The following is a 16,561-nucleotide window of genomic DNA, read 5'->3' on the forward strand; positions in this document are numbered from 1 at the left end:
TGATTGGATGGTAAGGAATCAGTTAAATGTGAAAAAAAAAACCATTGAAAAAACTAATTAAAACTTATTAATTAACTAGGTAGAGGAGTAACTAAACCTGAGGGCAGTAAAAATCTAGCACCAGGCCCATATAGTTATTGTAACTTAATCTAATAACAATTTAAGTATTTATTTTAAATTAATTAACTGGTGCTTAAATGTCACTCAGCAGGGGTGCAGTGCTCTAACTGTGAGATGTGGCAGATCTGTGACGCTTCCAGCGTTCCGGTCGACTACATCTGCAGCAAGTGTAACCAATGGCAGCTCCTCACAGACCGCGTGGTTCGGTTGGAGCAGCAGTTAGATGCACTTAGGAGCATGCAGGTGGCGGAAAGCATCATAGATAAGAGTTATAGAGATGTGGTCGCACCCATGGTGCAGGCAGACAGGTGGGTGACTGCTAGAAAGGGCAGGCAGTCAGTGCAGGAATCCCCTGTGGCTGTCTCCCTCTCTAACAGGTGTACCGTTTTGGATACTGTTGGCGGGAGGATAGCCTATCAGGGGAAAGCAACAGCAGCCAGAATGGTGGCACCACAACTGGCTCTGTTGCTCAACAGGGGAGGGCAAAATGCAGGAGACAATAGTTATAGGGGACTCTATAGTAAGGGGCACAGATAGATGCTTCTATGGACATGAAAGAGACTCCAGGATGGTATGTTGCCTCCCTGGTGCCAGGGTCAAGGATGTCTCTGAACGAACACAGGACATCCTGAAGGGGGAGGGTGAACAGCCAGAGGTCGTAGTACACATAGGTACTAACGACATAGGCAGGAAGAGTGATGAGGTCCTGCAGAAGGAGTTCAGGGAGTTAGACAGTAAATTAAAAAGCAGGACCTCTAGGGTTATAATCTCAGGATTTCTCCCTGTGCCACTGGAAATAGGAAGATAATGCAGCTAAACACGTGGCTAAACTGATGGTGTAGGAGGGAGGGTTTCAGATTTCTGGACCATTGGGATTTCTTCCGGGGCAGGTGGGACCTGTACAAGAAGGACGGGTTACATCGAAACTGGAGGGGCACTGATATCCTGGCTGGGAGGTTTGCTGGAGTCACTCGGGAGGATTTAAACTAGTATGGCAGGGGGGTGGAACCAGAATGTTAACTTAGAAGGTGTAATAACTGAAGGGGAAATAGAGAACCAAGAAGGGAGGGAAGCAGAAGATGGGAAATTATAGGCCGGTTAGCCTGACTTCGATCATTGGTAAGATTTTAGAGTCCATTATTAAAGATTAAACCACGGAGTATTTGGAAGTGCATGATAAAATAGGACTGAGTTAGCACGGCTTTGTCAAGGGGAGGTCATGTCTGACAAATCTGTTAGAGTTCTTTGAGGAAGTAACAAGGAAGTTAGACAAAAGGAGAACCAGTGGACATGATTTATTTAGATTTCCAGAAGGCCTTTGACATAGGAGACTGTTAAATAAGTTAAGAGCCCATGGTGTTAAGAGTAAGATCCTGGCATGGATAGAGGATTAGCTGACTGGCAGAAGGCAGAGAGTGGGGATACAGGGGTCTTTTTCAGGATGGCAGCCGGTGACTAGTGGTGTGCCTCAGGGGTCTGTGCTGGGACCACAACTTTTCACAATATACATTAATGATCTGGAAGAAGGTGCTGAAGGCACTGTTGCTAAGTTTGCAGATGATACAAAGATCTGTAGAGGGACAGGTAGTATTGAGGAAGCAAGGGGGCTGCAGAAGGACTTGGACAAGCTAGGAGAGTGGGCAATGAAGTGGCAAATGAAATACAATGTGGAAAAGTGTGAGGTTATGCACTTTGGAAGGAGGAATTTAGGCATAGACTATTTTCTAAATGGGGAAATGCTTAGGAAATCAGAAGCACAAAGGGACTTGGGAGTCCTTGTTCATGACTCTCTTAAGGTTAACGTGCAGGTTCAGTCGGCAGTTAGGAAGTAAATGCAATGTTATCATTCATGTCGAGAGGGCTAGGATACAAGACCAGGGATGTACTTCTGAGGCTGTATAAGGCTCTGGTCAGACCCCATTTGGAGTATTGTGAGCAGTTTTGGGCCCCGTATCTAAGGAAGGATGTGCTGGCCTTGGAAAGGATCCAGAGGAGGTTCACAAGAATGATCCCTGGAATGAAGAGCTTGTCGTATGAGGAACAATCGAGGACTCTGGGTCTGTACTCGTTGGAGTTTAGAAGGATGAGGGGGGATCTTATTGAAACTTACAGGATACTGCAAGGCCTGGATAAAGTGGATATGGAGAGGATGTTTCCACTTGTAGGAAAAACTAGAAGCAGAGGACACAATCTCAGACTAAAGGGACGATCCTTTAAAACAGAGATGAGGAGGAGGTTCTTCAGCCAGAGGGTGGTGAATCTGTGGAACTCTTTGCCGCAGAAGGCTGTGGAGGTCAAATCACTAAGTGTCTTTAAGACAGAGATAGATAGGTTCTTGATTAATAAGGGGTCAAGGGTTATGGGGAGAAGGCAGGAGAATGGGGATGAGAAACATATCAGCCATGATTGAATGGCGGAGTAGGCTCGATGAGCAGAGTGGCCTAACTCTCCTACGTGTTATGGTCTTAAAGGAATTGATTGCACGAAGCTCTGAGATCTCCCTAGGAGACATAATGCGGTACCATGTGAAAACAAGTATTTTGCTTTGTGTCCAAACAGAATCCTCTCTCCCTCTGCTATTCCATTCTCAGCTGTCTGCGAAATGATTTTAAAGAGCTATTTTTTTCTTAACCTGAAAATCCGGCCTGTTTTCTTGAAATATAGCTCAATTTCTCCACTGATTTCCTTGCAATGACGCCAAAATAAGTTCATAGTTCATGGGAAACTTCTGCAATAAAATCTACCTGGCTACTTTCAACTGACGAGGCGGTCCCTCACTTTGTGTTGCCTTTTTCAACTCTGCATTGTCGTGACCCCTGCTCAGTTTCCCTGGTATATATATTTCCAGGATTAATGCAGCCATTGGATTAATTGCTTTGGCTATGTTTAAATCCTGCGACTCAGTCCTTTAAATGCAATTTACCTTCTGGCCTTTCCTGATCTCTGGGAGTCTAAAAAAGAATTCTCCAATGCTTAACAGTTGATCGGGTCACAGTTAATGGGCTCCGTGCAGTTTTGGGCAAAGGATATCAGAGCTGTGGGAAATGCGCAACTGTGATTTACTCGAATGGTACGAGAACTGACTGATGACAGGTTTGAGGGCTATATGTGTGTCAGAGCAGAGACGATTCGGGAGTTAATCTGACAACTGGGTACAACATTAAGGAAGGGTTATACAGGGTAAAAGGCGAAGGGTTAATTTCACTCCTTAGTGAATGAGTACCAAGGGACCATCAACTTTGGATTAATATTAATAACTTAAAGCAGGAGATTAAATGGGGCTGGTTTAGCATAATGGGCTAAGACAGCTGGCGTGTAATGCAGAACAAGTCCAGAAGCGCGGGTTCCATTCCCGTTCCAGCCTCCCCGAACAGGCGCCGGAATGTGGTGACTAGGGGCTTTTCACAGTAACTTCATTGAAGCCTACTTGTGACAATAAGCGATTATTATTATTATTACATCTCTCCGGCAATAGACCCTCACGATATGGAAGCTGAGTTAGTCAGAGGAGGCACTGGTGCAGTGGTATTGTCACTGGCCTCGTAATCCAGAGACCCAGGTTAATGATCTGGGGTCCCTGGTTCAAATCCCGTCACTGCAGATAATGAAATGTGAATTCAATAAAAATCTGGAATTGACAAATGCGCAAAACCATTGTTGATTGCTGTAAAAACCCATCTGATTCGCCAGGGAAGCAAATCCACCATCCTTACCCAATAAAAGCAAATTACTGCGGATGCTGGAATCTGAAACACATGAGGAAAATCTCAGCAGATCCGGCAGCATCTGTAGGCAGAGAAAAGAGCTAATGTTTCAAGTCCAGATCAGACCCTTGACAAAGGGTCACCTGGACTCGAAACGTTAGCTCTTTTCTCTCCCTACAGATGCTGCCAGACCTGCTGAGATTTTCCAGCATTTTCTCTTTTGTTGCCGTCCTTACCTGATCTGGTCAACGTGTGACTCCAGACCCACAGCAAAGTGATCGACTCTGAAATGCCCTCTGAAATACAATTAGGGTTGGGCACTAAATGCTGCCCCAGCCAGCGACGCTCCCACATCCCCTGGACAAATGTTTTTAAATTGACAGTGGGAAATGAACACTTGAGAGCATGAAAGATATTACGGGGAAATAAGTGGGAAATGGGTTTGGAAAACTGTTTCACTTTGTCCTGCAGGCTGCTTTTGAAACTCAAATACAACATGTTGTCTCTGTGCTCCCTTCATTCTTATTGACGTTGACTCACTTTTGCTGCAACTCACTCACTTTAAAAAAAAAAATTTATTCAAGTTTTTTGGCCAAACATAATACGTAGTGTTTCTTTTATACAACAATAAAGCAATATAAATAACCGTGGCCAGTTTGCAACAAATAAATAAGTAATATATAAACAAAAACAAAAAACAAAACTAAATGGCAACTGCCTTGTCCAAAATAAATACTCTCCAAAAATACAATCCAACAATCCAATATACAATTACATATACCAAATACCTATACATATACAATAACATCCCTGAGAGTCCGTCCGATTCCTCACCCCTGCCCTCCCCCCCCCCCCCCCCCCTCCCCCCTGGGTTGCTGCTGTTGTCTACTTCTTTTCCATTCCCTCTATCTTTCTGTGAGGTAGTCGACGAACGGTTGCCACCGCCTGGTGAACCCCTGAGCTGAACCCCTTAACACGAACTTAATCCGTTCTAACTTTATAAACCCTGCCATATCGTTTATCCAGGTCTCCACACCCGGGGGCTTGGCTTCCTTCCACATTAACAATATCCTGCGCCGAGCTACAAGGGACGCAAAGGCCAACACGTCAGCCTCTCTCGCCTCCTGCACTCCCGGCTCTTCTGCAACCCCAAATATAGCCAACCCCCAGCTTGGTTCGACCCGGACCCCCACCACCTTCGAAAGCACCTTTGCCACCCCCACCCAGAACCCCTGTAGTGCCGGGCATGACCAGAATATGTGGGTGTGATTCGCTGGGCCTCTCGAGCATCTCGCACACCTATCCTCTACCCCCAAAAATTTACTAAGCCGTGCTCCAGTCATATGCGCCCTGTGTAGCACCTTAAATTGTATCAGGCTTAGCCTGGCACATGAGGACGATGAGTTTACCTTACGTAGGGCATCAGCCCACAGCCCCTCCTCAATCTCCTCCCCCAGTTCTTCTTCCCATTTCCCTTTCAGCTCATCTACCATGATCTCCCCCTCGTCCCTCATCTCCCTGTATATGTCCGCCACCTTACCGTCCCCCACCCATGTCTCTGAGATCACTCTATCCTGCACTTCCTGCGTCGGGAGCTGTGGGAATTCCCTCACCTGTTGCCTCGCAAAAGCCCTCAATTGCATATACCGAAATGCATTCCCTTGGGGCAACCCATATTTCTCCGTCAGCGCTCCCAGACTCGCAAACGTCCCATCTACAAATAGATCTCTTAGTTGTACTACCCCAGCTCTTTGCCATGCTCCAAATCCCCCATCCATTCTCCCTGGAACGAACCTATGATTGTTTCTTATCGGGGACCGCACCGAAGCTCCCGTCCCTCCCCTATGCCGTCTCCACTGCCCCCAAATTTTCAATGTAGCCACCACCACCGGGCTTGTGGTGTATTTCTTTGGTGAGAACGGCAACAGCGCCGTCACCATTGCTTGCAGGCTAGTCCCCCTGCAGGATGCCCTCTCCAATCTCTTCCACGCCGCTCCCTCCCCTTCTCCCATCCACTTACACACCATTGAAACATTGGCGGCCCAGTAGTACTCACTTAGGCTCGGTAGTGCCAGCCCCCCCCTGTCCCTACTACGCTGCAAGAATCCCCGCCTCACTCTCGGGGTCTTCCCAGCCCACACAAAACTCATAATGCTCTTCTCAATTCTTTTGAAAAAAGCCTTCGTGATCACCACCGGGAGGCACTGGAACACAAAAAGGAATCTCGGGAGGACCACCATTTTAACCACCTGCACCCTATCTGCCAATGACAGGGACACCATGTCCCATCTCTTGAAATCCTCCTCCATCTGTTCCACCAACCGTGTTAAATTAAGCCTATGTAATGTACCCCAATTCTTGGCTATCTGGATCCCCAGGTACCGGAAGTCCCTTGCTACCTTCCTCAACGGTAAATCCTCTATCTCTCTGCTCTGCTCCCCCGGATGCACCACAAATAACTCACTTTTCCCCATGTTCAGTTTATACCCTGAAAAATCCCCAAACTCCCCAAGTATCCGCATTATCTCTGGCATCCCCTCCGCCGGGTCCGCCACATATAGCAACAAATCATCCGCATACAGAGATACCCGGTGTTCTTCTCCCCCCCTAAGTACTCTCCTCCAGTTCCTGGAACCCCTCAGTGCTATGGCCAGGGGTTCAATCGCCAATGCAAACAATAACGGGGACAGAGGACATCCCTGCCTCGTCTCTCTATGGAGCCGAAAATAGTCAGACCCCCGTCCATTCGTGACCACGCTCGCCATCGGGGCCCTATACAGCAACTGTACCCACCTGATATACCCGTCCCCAAAGCCAAATCTCCTCAACACCTCCCACAAATAATCCCACTCCACTCTATCAAATGCTTTCTCGGCATCCATCGCCACCACTATCTCCGCTTCCCCCTCTGGTGGGGGCATCATCATTACCCCTAGCAGCCTCCGTATATTTGTATTTAGCTGTCTCCCCTTCACAAACCCAGTTTGGTCCTCATGGACCACCCCCGGGACACAATCCTCTATCCTCATTGCCATTACCTTGGCCAGAATCTTAGCATCCACATTCAGGAGGGAAATGGGCCTGTATGACCCGCATTGCAGCGGGTCTTTTTCCTTCTTTAGGAGGAACGATATCGTTGCCTCTGACATAGTCGGGGGCAGCTGCCCCCTTTCCCTCGCCTCATTAAAGGTTCTCATCAGTAGCGGGGCCAGCAAGTCCAAATATTTCTTATAGAATTCAACTGGGAATCCGTCTGGTCCCGGGGCCTTCCCCGCCTGCATGCTCCCAATCCCTTTCACTACTTCCTCCGTCTCAATCTATGCTCCCAGCCCCACTCTCTCCTGCTCCTCCACCTTAGGAAATTCCAACTGATCCAGAAAGCACATCATTCTCTCCTTCCCGTCCGGGGACTGCGCTTCATATAATCTTTCATAAAATGTCTTGAACACTCCATTCACTCTCTCCTCTCCCCGCTCCATCTCTCCCTCCTCATCTCTCACCCCCCCTATCTCCCTCGCTGCTCCCCTTTTCCTCAGTTGGTGGGCCAACAACCTACTCGCCTTCTCCCCATATTCGTACTGTACACCCTGTGCCTTCATCCATTGTGCCTCTGCCGTACCCGTAGTCAACAAGTCAAATTCTACATGTAGCCTTTGCCTTTCCCTGTATAGTCCCTCCTCCGGTGCCTCCGCGTATTGTCTGTCCACCCTCAGAAGTTCTTTCAACAACCGCTCCCTTTCCCTACCCTCCTGCTTTCCTTTATGTGCCCTAATAGATATCAGCTCCCCTCTAACCACTGCCTTTAGTGCCTCCCAGACCACTCCCACCTGTACCTCCCCATTATCATTAAGTTCCAAGTACCTTTCAATACACCCCCTCACCCTTAAACACCCCCCCTCATCTGCCAATCATCCCATGTCCATTCTCCAGGGTGGAAGCTGTTGTTTTTCTTCCCCTATCTCCAGGTCCACCCAGTGTGGAGCATGATCCGAGATGGCTATAGCCGTGTACTCCGTCCCCGTCACCTTTGGGATCAGTGCCCTTCCCAAAACAAAAAAATCTATTCGTGAAAATACTTTATTTACATAGGAGAAAAACGAAAACTCCTTACTCCTAGGTCTACTAAATCTCCAGGGATCCACTCCTCCCATCTGCACCATAAAATCCTTAAGCACCCTAGCTGCAGCCGGCCTCCTTCCGGTCCTGGACCTCGATCTGTCCAGCCCTGGGTCCAGCACCGTATTAAAGTCTCCACCCATTACCAACTTCCCCACTTCTAGGTCCGGGATTCGTCCTAACATACGCCTCATAAAATTGGCATCATCCCAGTTCGGGGCAGACACGTTCACTAATACCACCGCCTCCCCTTGCAGTTTGCCACTCACCATCATGTATCTGCCCGCACTATCCGCCACTATAGTCTTTGCCTCAAACATTACCCGCTTCCCCACTAGTATGGCCACCCCCCTGTTTTTTGCATCTAGCCCCGAATGAAACACCTGCCCCACCCATCCTTTGCGAAGTCTAACCTGGCCTGTCAGCTTCAGATGCGTCTCCTGAAGCATAACCACATCTGCCTTAAGTTTCTTTAGGTGTGCGAGTACCCGTCCCCTCTTAATCGGCCCGTTCAGCCCTCTCACATTCCACGTGATCAACCGGGTTGGGGGGCTCTTTACCCCCCCCCCCCTTGACGACTAGCCATTTCCTTTTTCAATCCAGCTCCTCACCCGGTTCCCACGTAGCTGTATCCCCCCCAGGCGGCGCCCCCCCCGCCCTGTCCCCCCCTCCCATACCAGCTCCCCCTTCTCCCCAGCAGCAGCAACCCAGTTAACCCCCCCCCCCCCGCTAGATCCCAAGCTTGCGTAATTGCACCCCCCATGTTGCTCCCAGAAGTCAGCAAACTCTGGCCGACCTCGGCTTCCCCCCGTGACCTCGGCTCACACTGTGGGAGGCCCCCTCCTTCCTGCTTCCCTGTTCCCGCCATGATTACCATAGCGCGGGAACAAAGCCCGCGCTTCCCTTTTGGCCCCGCCCCCAATGGCCGGCGCCCTCAGCTCCTCATCCTCCCTCACCCCCTCCCCCACGACATGGGGAAGAGAGAGAAGTTACAGGGTCGCAGGTTTAACAGCTTGGGAAGTCCTCTCTTCCCCCTTTTCCCCCCTTCATCCCACAAATTCATCCCCCCACTTTTGTCCCAAACATTCTTTTTCTGGCCCGCTCACTCCAGCTTCTCCTCGACAATAAATGTCCACGCCTCGTCTGCCGTTTCGAAGTAGTGGTGTTTCCCTAGATGTGTGACCCACAGTCTTGCCGGTTGCAGCATTCCGAATTTGACCTTCCTTTTATGCAACACCGCCTTGGCCCGATTAAAGCTTGCCCTCCTTCTCGCCACCTCCGCACTCCAATCTTGATATACGCGGATCACTGCATTCTCCCACCTACTGCTCCGAGTTTTCTTTGCCCATCTGAGGACCATCTGTCCTTATATCGGAGAAATCTCACCACTATTGCTCGAGGAATTTCTCCAGCCCTCGGTCTTCGCGCAAAACCCGATAGGCTCCCTCCACCTCCAGCGGACCCGTCGGGGCCTCCGATCCCATTAACGAGTGCAGCATCGTGCTCACATATGCCCCGACGTCCGCCCCTTCTGCACCTTCGGGAAGACCAAGAACCCTTAGGTTCTTCCTCCTCGCATTATTCTCCAGCACCTCCAGCCTTTCCACACATCTTTTGTGTTGTGCCTCGTGGATCTCCGTTTTCTCCACCAGGCCCTGTATGTCGTCCTCATTCTCAGCAGCCTTTGCCTTCACGACCCGAAGCTCCTGTTCCTGGGTCTTTTGCTCCTCCTTTAGCCCCTCAATCGCTTGTAATATCGGGGCCAACAGCTCCTTCTTCATCTCCTTTTTGAGTTCATCTACGCAACGCCGCAGGAACTCTTGTTGGTCAGGGCCCCATATTAAACTGCCTCCTTCTGATGCCATCTTGCTTTGTGCCTGCCTTCCTGGCCGCTGCTCTAGAGGATCCACCGCAATCCGGCTACTTTCCTCTCTTTTTTCCATCCGTGTCCAGGGGGGATTCCCTTCTGGATTACCGCACAGTGTTATTTGCCGTTAAAATTGCCGATGGGGCTCCTCTTAAGAGCCCAAAAGTCCGTTCCACCGGGAGCTGCCGAAACGTGCGACTCAGCTGGTCATCGCCACACCCGGTAGTCGGCAACTCACTCACTGATGTTTGATATCCGCCACCCACTCACAAAAATGGCCAGTTTCACTTTTACCGTTTTACTCAACTGAGTGGTTAGGACGGGAAAGCGTTGCCTGATAATAATAATCGTTATTATTGCCACAAGTAGGCTTCCATTAACACTGCAATGAAGTTACTGTGAAAAGCCCCTAGTCGCCATACTCTGGCGCCTGTTCAGATGCATTGAGGGAGAATTGAGACTGTCCAATTCACCTAACAAACACGTCTTTCGGGACTTGCGGGAGGAAACCCACGCAGACACAAGGAGAACGTGCAGACTCCGCAAAGACAGTGACCCCAGCCAGGAATCGAACCCATGTCCCTGGCGCTGTGAAGCCGCAGTGCTAACCACTGTGCTACTGTGCCACCCGGTGGGTCTGGAGTCACATGTTGACCAGACCAGGTAAGGATGGCAGATTTCCTTCCCTAGCGAACCAGATGGGTTGTACAGCAATCGACAGTGGTTTCACATATTTTCAATCCCATATTTTTATTGAGTTCAAATTTCGCCATCTGCAGTGGCGAGATTTGAACCAGGGTCCCTCCAGATCATTACCTTGGGTCTCTGGATTGGATAGCGGAAATAGATCAATTTGCAGGCTTCAAAAAGGAATTGGATAAATACTTTAAAGGAGAAATAAATTGTCAGGGTACAGGGCAGGAATAGATGAAAGACTTTCGATTGTCCTTTGAAAGAGCTGGCAGACACTCCATGGGCCAATGGCCTTTTGTACTGTACATCTGTAATGTATTGAATTATTCTGTGATTTTACAATTTGTACCAAGGCTGTGATTGTTGCTGAGTTAATACATTCCTCCTGATCTACGGATTTACTTGACTATTTATAATTTACAAGCTTTTACAGATGAAAAGTCCATTCAAGTCTTTAAAACCTACTAATTTGATCAAGTTTTTGGTTGCCAGCACTGATACCTCCTGATGTGATTCGATATCAAACTCTGCTTGATAAGGTTTCTGTCAAGCACTTTGGGATGTTTTGCTTTGTTAACGGTGCTGTGTAAACACAAGTGGATGCTCTTGTCGAAAGGTCTGGAAGTAGGACCCTGGGACGGAATGGAGAGAAGCTGATTTGAGGGACGGATCAAGACGGCGCTACTGGCTTTCTGCTCCACACACTGAGTTCACAAACCCTTCCTTCTACTGGGGGAACTGTGGGTGGGTTGCATAGAATCATAGAATTTACAGTGCATACGACCATTCAGCCCATCTAATCTGCACCGGCCCTTGTAAAGAGCACCATACCCAAGCCCACACCTCCACCCTATCCCCCGGAACCCAGTAACCCCACCTAACCTTTTTGGACACTAAGGGCAATTTAGCACGGCCAATCCACCTAACCTGCACGTCTTTGGGCTGTGGGAGGAAACCGGAGCACCCGGAGGAAACCCACGCAGACACGGGGAGAACGTGCAGACTCCGCACAGACAGTGACCCAAGCCGGGAATGGGACCTGGGATCCTGGAGCTGTGAAGCAACAAGTGCTAACCACTGTGTTACCATGCTGCCCAGATCGAGAGATACTTACACTGATGAGCAGATTGGTTCTGCGCGCCCCTCCACCCCCGCTCCCCACATTCTGAATCACGATTACTGCAGTTCCCAGCCTGTGATTTCAGGGCAGACGCATTAGGGATTCCAAACAACAAACAGACCAAGGCAATCGTCATCATTCACTCACGGGGCCATTTGTAGATACCATGTGGCAAACTGTGGTGTCTTAAAACTTACATATGTCCATCACAAAAGCAGCACCCCATATAATACGGCCAGTCTCCTGTGCCTTTGATGTTTTGTGTCTTGCGGGATAGTACCTGGTCTGTTGGCCGCTCTATGATGGCCTTTGAGTATGGTCACCGGATGCCAGCACGTCTTTGCCCACTGTATGGTACGTCGTAAATCCACGTTCCCTGCTGTTGCCTCCCCCCCACCCCCCACCCCCTCTCCTCAGGCCTATCATCTGCCATCAAGTTCCCAAAAGGATGGCCGGGAATACCTGCAGCTTCCTCCTTTCCAGTGTCGAACCCCAATGGCTATTTCTCAAAGGTGACCCAGGAATGAATGAAAGTTGATGAGCTACCCGACCATGGAAAGCCTGATTATGCACTTTGTAACAAGACTCACCAGATAGTGGCTGTAATGATATCTATATAGGTACGCCAGTCAAGGGTTAATTATTATATCTCAGTGTAATTCAAACACTAGAGGGCACTACCAGGTCCCAGTATAAATATCAGGGCTGGGATTCTCCGAGCCTCCATGCCACAATCGAGCTCGGCGCAGGAGCGGAGAGTGGGGCGTCAGACCCGCGATCGGGTCTGACGCCACTCCCGCGATTCTCCGGGGACCGGAGAATTGGCGCCAATTGTGTGTGTGCGGTCGACGTGGCCCCCACAGCGATTCTCTGCTGACGACTGGCCGGGTTAACAAGAGCGTGGTTCACACATGGTTCCACCCGGCGGGGGCTTGGTGTGGCGGCTGCGGACCGGAGGGAGGGGGGGGGCTCCAGGATGGCCAGGCTCTGATCGGGGGCCACCGATCGGCGGGTTGCGTGATCTGGGGGGGGGGGGCTATATTTTGTCGGGGCCGGCCCGCTGTGTGGGTCCGCCATGTGGCTCAGGGCCACCGCCGCAGGCCAGCGTGCGCGGACCCGCGGCAGAAAGTGCAGGGCCCCATATCGGCAGCCAGTGCTGCGAGGACTACTCCGGGGCCCTGCTAGCTTCCGGCAAAACGGAGAATCACTCTGGACTTTCTCCAGGAAAGTCCAGAGTGATTCGCGCCCGTTTTCCCGCGGGTGTGGGGTCATAGCCCCATTATCAGAGAATTCCGCCCCAGATCTCAGGGAATCTTGGGTAGAAGGTTAGTAAATGTTAGCAGAGAGAAGTATTGATCACAGCTCAGGAGTAGTTTAGATTAGAGAGAAATAGCACAAGTACGTTATTAGTTAATATTAGATTATAGATTACTGTTTAACAGATTCAGTCTTATGTTATTAATAGTTATAGCTCTGTAGTGTGTGCGAACTCTATTTAATTTAATCGTTATTCAATAAATTAGTATTGATTCAACCTAAAGATTGGTGATTTCTTTATCATCAACTTATCCGACCATTCTGGATCACAAGGCAAAGAATAACGACATGTTACCACAAAGCGTAATATAACAGTGGTTCCCTGACCCCACTTAAATCCAGATGTTGAGGCTGAGGTAAAGGGTCTCAAATCAGCCAACTTAGACTGTCCCATTTTTTAATAAAGAAACTCCAGGCAGCCTGAGTAACAGTGTAAAACCTAGTTTTCTTTGAAGAACAAAGCCCATCTTATGACCAACATTCAGACATAAAAGTAAACAGTCTTTGTTCATATAATTACAAATTCTCCGAATTACAAAAGCAAATTCTTTCCAAATATTTACAAATACAGGAGTCGTTTTACATATAATACAGAATCTGTAAATGGCCACAGCATTGAAATTTTACACATGCTTAATTATGTTACGTTGGATGAGAGCCAACGTGTAAAATCTCTCTCAGTCTTGCCTTCATGGACAGGTTTTTACAAGAAGCTCTAGCTATCTGGCTGCGATTTATACATTGTTGAAATGCTGCCCATTACAATGGTCCGCTCGCCGGTTGTAAAGTATATACTGGAGGTTACGGTGTTCAGTTTACAGTTGTAAAGATAAATTGCGAATGCTGTAAATCTGAAATAATTACGGAACATGCTTATGTACAGTGCAGATTGACAATGCATGGACAGATGGTTCAGGTAGCTCCCCTCGTCATAGTGTTGAGTGGATGACACTTTGTCATAAAGTCCAGGATTCAAGTCCCATTCTCTTGACTTGAACACAAAATTTAGGCTGATGCTCCAGTGCAGTAATGAGGTCTGAGTTGCAACATAGAAATTAGGAACAGGAATAGACTATTTGGCCCTTTGATTCAGTATGATCATGGCTGATCATCTATCTCCACGCCATACTTCTGCACGCTCACCATATGCCTTGACATCTTTAGAATCTATTTCCTTCTTAAATATATTCAGTGACTTGGCTCCACAGCCTTTCAGTGGTAGGGAATGCTACAGGTTCACCACTCTCTGAGTGAAGAGGTTTCTCCTCATCTCAGTCCGAAATAGCCTCCCCTCCCCATCCTGAGACTGTGACCCCCTTGTCCTAGACCCCCAGCCAGAGAAAACAACATCACTGCATCCAGTTAGTCCAGTCCTGTCAGAGTTTTTTCTAAACTCCAGTGATTACAGGCCCAGTCGCCCCAACCTCTCCACCGTTGATAATCCTACCATCCCAAGAATCAGTCTGGTGAACCTTCACTGCAGCTCTTCTGTGGCAAGTATATCCTTTCTTACACGAGGAGACCGAAATGGCCCACAGTACTCCAGGTGTGGTCCACCCAAGGTCCTGTACAGCTGCAGTAAGACATCCTTGCTCCCGTACTCAAATCCTCTCGCAATGAAGGCCAACATACCATTTGCCTTCTTTACCGCCTGCTGTACCTGCACACTTGTTTTGGGTGACAGGTCCCTTTGTACATCCACATCTCCCAATCTAGCACCATTTAAATAATACTCTGTCATTCTGTTTCTCTATCCGAAGTGGATAACTTCACATTTACATTTGTTATACTGCATCTGCCATGTATTTGCCCATTCATCAACTTGTCTAAATCACCTTGAAGCCTCTCAACATCCTTCTCACCACTCATCTTCCCACCAAGTTTTGTGCCATTAGCAAACTCGGAAATATAACATTTGCTTCCTTCATCCAAATCATTGATGCATTTGTGAATAGCTGGGGCCCAATCACTGATCCCTGCGGGACCCCACTTTTCACTTTGGAAAATACCTATTTATTCCCTCTCTGTTTCCTGTCTGCTAATCAAATTTTTTTTTTTAATTTAGAGTACCCAATTAAATTTTTTCCAATCTTAGGGGCAATTTAGTGTGGCCAATCTACCTAACCTGCACATCTTTGGGTTGAGGGGGGAATCACTCGCAGACACGGGGAGAATGTGCAAACTCCACACGGACAGTCACCCAGAGCCGGGATCGAACCCGGGTCACTTTATTACATAGAACATAGAGTGCAGAAGGAGGCCATTCGACCCATCGAGTCTGCACCGACCCACTTTAAGCTCTCACTTCCACCCTATCCCCGTAACCCAATAACCCCTCCTAACCTTTTTGGACACCAAGGGCAATTTAGCATGGCCAATCCATCTAACCTGCACGTCTTTGGACTGTGAGAGGAAACTGGAGCACCCGGAGGAAACCCACGCAGACACGGGGAGAACGTGCAGACTCCACACAGACAGTGACCCAGCGGGGAATCGAACCTGGGATCCTGGTGCTGTAAAGCCACAGTGGTAACCACTGTGCTACTGTGCTGCCCTGATAATCAATTCTGAATCCATACTAATATATTACCCAATCCCATGAGCTTTAACTTTGCACACTAACCTCTTATATGGGACTTTATCAAAAACTTTCTGAAAATCTGTACAGACCATATCCACTGGTTCTTCCCTATCTATCCTGTTAGTTATCTCTTCAAAATACACAGGTACGTTTGTCAAGTATTATTTCCCATTCATAAATCCATGTTGACTTTGTCTAATCCCATTGATTATTTTCTAAGTGTCCTGTTATCACATCCTTTACATTTTTGTAATGTAAAAATCCTCTTGCACTTTCCCGATTACTAATGTTCGGCTAACTAGTCTGTAATTCCCGGTTTTCTCCCTCCCTCCCTTTTTTAATGATCAGTGTTGCATTTACCACTGTTCAATCTTCCGGGACTGTTCCAGAATCTATACAATTTTGGAAGATGATAAACAACTCATTAATATTCCCAAGGTCCCCCCCTTTAGTACCTGGAATGTAGATGTTCTGGGGATTTATAGGCTTTCAGTCCCATCAATTTCTCCAGCACTATTTTTCTTTGTAATACTAATTTCCTCCGGTTCCTCCTTCTCATTAAACCTTTAACATTTCTGAAAGGTTTTGTACATCTTCCTCCGTGAAGACAGAACTAAAGCAGTTGTCTATTGCTCTACCATTTCCTTGTTCTTCATTATAAGTTCTCCCATTTCAGACTGTAAGGGACCTACATTCATCTTCACTAACCTTTTTTTTTTAACATGCTTAGCAAATGAACAGTTCGGGTTCCCAGACCCTATCTTCCTCATTTTAACCTTACCCAACTGCCAAGAATGTATTGCATCTCTGCTTTATATCTGGCCCAACTTTATGTTCTATCAAGGTCAAAATCGGGACTTATGTGTCGGTCAGCTTCCAACCATGGACATCATGGCCAAAGCTGTCCCTGCCCTTTACGCAGCTGAAACTGGTAGATGGCAACCAGGTGGGAAAGAAACCCAGTTTTAACTTGGCCTTTCCCTCCTTGACCCCAGGTAACTCCAACCAACCACAGCAGCAATTCCTCCTTTGTCTGTTCCACA

This window comes from Scyliorhinus torazame, chromosome 12 (genome assembly GCF_047496885.1).
Source record: "Scyliorhinus torazame isolate Kashiwa2021f chromosome 12, sScyTor2.1, whole genome shotgun sequence".
NCBI classification, from domain to species: Eukaryota; Metazoa; Chordata; class Chondrichthyes; order Carcharhiniformes; family Scyliorhinidae; genus Scyliorhinus; species Scyliorhinus torazame.